The sequence below is a fragment of the Pan paniscus genome, chromosome 3, assembly GCF_029289425.2.
Source record: "Pan paniscus chromosome 3, NHGRI_mPanPan1-v2.0_pri, whole genome shotgun sequence".
Classification (NCBI taxonomy): Eukaryota; Metazoa; Chordata; class Mammalia; order Primates; family Hominidae; genus Pan; species Pan paniscus.
This window is the reverse complement of record NC_073252.2, coordinates 20,063,255-20,068,051: the sequence shown is the minus strand read 5'-3', so window position 1 is coordinate 20,068,051 and position 4,797 is coordinate 20,063,255. Positions and strand designations below refer to the sequence as shown.

Below are 4,797 nucleotides of genomic sequence, written 5' to 3'. Positions count from 1 at the left end.
TTGGGTGTAGTTAGGTGTGACTTGCTTTGAACCAATTGAAGTAGCAAAGGGAATGGGATGTACAAGATTAGGGATATGTGATTATATTGTATTAGATTGTAGCATCTTTCTTCCTAGAGTCCCAGTGCCTCTCTCTCTCTTGCTGCCCTCAAAGAGGTTTAACCCACACTGGAAAGACTCGTGTGTAAAAAAACTACAGGTGGCTTCTAAGATATGAGGGTGTTCTCTAGCTAGAAGTCAGGATAAAACAGATCTTTGGTCCAACAGCTGCAAGAAACTAAATTCTGCTAACTCCCTGAACAAGGGTAGATGCAGTTCATTCCCTGGTCATTTCTCAGATGAGAATGCAGATCAGGCCACTTTGATTCCAACCTGGGAGACTTGAAGTAGAGGACTCAGCTAAGCCATACCCAGAGTTCTAACCTGAGTTCTTTTAAGAAACTTGGGTTGTTTTAAGCTCTTAAGCTTGTGGCAATTTGTTATACAGCAATAGATGAGGCAAATAATTTAAAAATTCAAGCACAGATAATTTATTTGACCAAAGATAAAACAATTAGTGTTGGAACCAAGAGTTTGGAATGGAAAGGAAGTTATACAGATCTTGGATTTGCTAATTACAATTATTTGGAGACATTTGACCAAACTCAGGCTTTGTTTTCTCATCTGTAAAAACAAAAATATCAATTTTAGCTTACTTTAATGATCAAATGATGTGTCAAATATACAAAGTCTAAAACCACTTAGACACCTAATAAGTTGTTTTTCATCTCTTTTATTTCTGCATCATGTAATACTTTCTATATGAGCATCACAATAATTGAATGAGCAATTTCAATAATGTTCTAGACTCTATTTGTTTGTCCCAAGGAAAGCAGCACCTCTTTTTAAATATGATGCTGGATTTTTATATTTGTCATAGGTGAATGGTAGAATTATGTGCCCAAAGACTGTACATTCATATGGCACCTTTATAACCAAGAAGGGTATTCATCTTGGCTAGCTCTTTCTAAATGCCCAGAGAGCTGACAGGAGGCAGGCATGAAGGAGTTAAAAGAGAGTGCTGCTGGCAAGTTTCCTTCAATCAAGTGCCTTTCACCAAAAATGGAGAAGTAGTAAATGGGGAGGGGGGTGAGAACAGGAGGAGGTGAAATAAATAGTCCTTCTCCCTAGTGCAGAACTCACTTCTATAGGCAAGAGAGGAAGGGCAGAGACAGTTATAAAGGGTCTTTTATGCAAAGCATTTCAAAGGGCTATGATGAAAATACAATATAAAATACACTCTTAGCATATTAGCCGACAGCTAAGCCTAGACAAATAAGAGCATTTTCAGTTTGTTCTTAAAAGTCTCCAAGGAGCTGGGAGTTCTTACAGCTGCAGAGAAAAAAAAGGTGAGTTTGAATGCAGCCTGAAGAAAATATTCTTGCCCTTATTGAATCAAGTTGAACAGGGTCACTAGTGGAAAGTAAATCCCTGAAGATGGATAGCATATAAGCAGCAATATTCTCTGAAAAAGAATTGAGGTCTTGGTTGTAGAAATCTCTGAAAACCAGGAATGAAGTGTACAAATGGGCCCAAGGTCTGAAAGACACGAAAGATTACTCCATTAAATGCTGAGAATAAAGACAACTGGGTCTCAGGGAGGACCCTCACTAATCCCAGTGTCTCTGGAGTTAAATATCAATGCTGAGTGTGACATGTGTACCGGTCATAAAGCAACACACATTTATTATCTCACAGGTTTTGCAGGTCAGGATTTTGCAGTCCTATCAGAGGAATAACTAGGGAAAGATCTGCTTCTACATTTTTTCAGGTAGTTAGCACAATTTAGTTTCTTACAGCTGTAGGATTGAAGATTTCAGTTTTATCTTGGCTTTTAGTCAAATGCCATCCTCATCTCCTGGAGGCCACCTGCATTTTCTTGGGACATTTCATTTCCTAGTGTGGGTTCTGCCTTCTTGAAGCCAGTGGGGTGGGGGGAGAGAGAAAGAGGGTGAGAGAGACTTCAGCCAGACAGGTGCTACAATTTAACACAATGTAATCAGGTAACCATAATCTTGTACCTTCCATTCCCTTTGCTATTTCTATTGGTTCAAAGCAAGTCACACAAAACATATTATATGGACAACTGATATCTGTTATTATGTGAATGGATTTTCTAATTTATTAAATACAGGTGTGTTCTATCATTTATGTTGAATTAAAAGATTAAATCAGTGACTGTCTTTAACATTTTAAGGTGTCTAACTCGTTCTTTTCCTTGTCTGGCTGTTCTTTTTCATTTGCTTTTGAAGTTTTCTTTATATGGATGTTTTTCCCTTACTTATTTTTTTGAGTAACCTAAACATACTTATCTCAAAACCCTTGTCAGCACATTCTAAAAAAAAAAAGTTTCACTAAACTGTATTCTTAACCTAATAATTAATTGTGGTGTCTGTTTCCTAATGATAATTTTAACAAAATTATTTGATATGGTTTGGCTCTGTGTCCCCACCCAAATCTCATCTTTAATTGTAGCTCCCATAATTCCCATGTGTTGTGGGAGGGACCCAGTGGGAGATAATTGAATCATGGGGGCAGTTTCCCCCATACTGTTCTCATGGTAGTGAGTAAGTCTCACAAGGACTGATGGTTTGATAATAGGAAACCTGTTTCTCTTGGCTCTTATTCTCTCTCTTGTCACCACCACATGAGAAGTCCCTTTTACCTTCCACCATGATTGTGAGGCCTCCCCTGCCATGTGGAACTGTAAGTCCAATAAACCTCTTTCTTTTGTAAATTGCCCAGTCTTTAGTATGTCTTTCTTTATCAGCAGTGTGAAAACGAACTAATACTTTATTCAAATAGAGATTTAAAATAGTAAACATTCATTATCGCACAGTGTCTGTGGGTCATAAATTCTGGAGAAGCTTAGCTAGGTGGCTCTTGTTTATGGTTTCCTATGAACTTGTAATCAAAGTATCAGCCATATTTATATTCATCTGAAGGCTTGACTAGAACTGTAGGATTCTTTTCAAGGATAGCTCATTCATGTGGCTATTGGTAGAAGGCTTCCTTTTATCAGCAAATTGACCTCTCCATAGGGCTTCTTGAGTATCCTCTAACATGGCAACTGGCTTCCCTAGTGTGAGTGATGCAAAAGAGAGTAAGATGGATGTCATGTATTTTGTATGATGTCACTCTCGTTTCCACAGCACCTCACTGGTGATAGAAGGCAGTCCTAATCAATATATGAGGAGAGTAAACAAGGACATGAACACCAGGAGGCAGATTGGGGCCCCATCTTGGACAATGGTTACAACAATTATCTCTTGGTTTTGCAAGATCTGTAATGTTGAGTCACAGGTCCTGCTCAAAATTGGTATGGGGACATCAACATAGTGGGTAGATGTGTCTAAATTTTTCTTGCTATGTACAGCTTCAGCTTTGTACCTATAGTCAACAATCAAGGGATGGAAGTGTTTTTTTGTTTGTTTGTTTTTGTGTTTTTTGTTTTTTTGTTTGTTTGTTTGTTTTGTTTTTTTGAGACGGAGTCTCGCTCTGTCACCTGGGCTGGAGTCCAGTGGCACGATCTTGGCTCACTGCAACCTCCGCCTCCAGGTTCAAGTGATTCTCCTGCCTCAGCCTCCCAAGTAGCTGGGATTACAGATACATGTCACTGCGCTTGGCTGGGTTACACCATGTTAGCTAGGATGGTATCGATCTCCTGACCTAGTGATCTGCCTGCCTCGACCTCCCAAAGTGCTGGGATTATAGGCATGAGCCACTGTGCCCGGCCTGAAATAGTTTCTTTCTTTCTTTCTTTTTTTTTTTTTTTACAGCCCAGAGGTCCTTTATTTATTTATTTTTAACACCTATTATGCCATGAATTCATAGGGAATAGGTTCCAGCAGCTCAGGCTCCTTCCCATTGGTTCTCACAAAGTGTGCCTCTCTGGGTGGAGCAGGCTGGCGCTTTAGTTGAACCCAGGTACCTTTCTCTTTGGCTTCTTTCTTTTTCTGATCATTTTCCTTCACATGTTTCAGGATGCTATCTCGGCTCTCAGAGTGCTTAATGTGCTCAATACACACATTAATTCTCTTGGCAAGAATCTTGCCCTTAACTTGTTTGTTCACAACAATGCCAACAGCATGCTGGGTAACACTGTAGACTCTTCCAGTTTTGCCATGGTAACACTTGTGGGGCATTCCTTTTTGAACAGTACCCATTCCCTTGATGTCTACAATATCACCTTTCTTATAGATTCACATACACGTGGCCAAAGGAACAACTCCATGTTTTCTAAAAGGCCTAGAGAACATATATCGCGTGCCTCTCCTCTTTCCCTTTGTGTTCGTCATTTTGGCGAATTACTGGTTGCTTAAACAGCCGCTCAAGAATGCTACTCCAGCCTCTGGTTTCCAGCAACAAACCTTTCAAGGCCTTCTTCTCACTTGGGGAGAGTTTAGCCTCCACTTGCTTCATGCTTATGGATATAGATTCATCAAATATGTTCTTGGGTTCCACACAATGCTTTGTATTTCGGTTCTGATTCTGGTTGCCCTGATCCCCAAATATTACTTTAAAAAATCAAATATATAAATATAATTTGTATCCATCACTACCAAGTATTTGTCACAAATAAATACATCAGATTGCAAAGTTCTTATTATAAATGGAAGTTTTCCTGATACAAGCTGGGTAATTTTGTGCATGTTTTATGCTGGTATAGTGCAGTATTAAAATCAGTTGATATACAGCTTCTGAAAGAAATGGATAGAAGTGGGCATCAAGAATCACTATTAATGTGCCAGAATGGTC

General features: G+C 39.2%; 1 pseudogene; it reads right to left on the bottom strand.

Moving 5' to 3' along the window:
* Positions 1 to 901: 901 nt before the first annotated feature.
* LOC129397573 (large ribosomal subunit protein eL21-like) lies at positions 902 to 4,469 on the bottom strand (annotated as a pseudogene).
* Between the last annotated feature and the right edge of the window lie 328 nt (positions 4,470 to 4,797).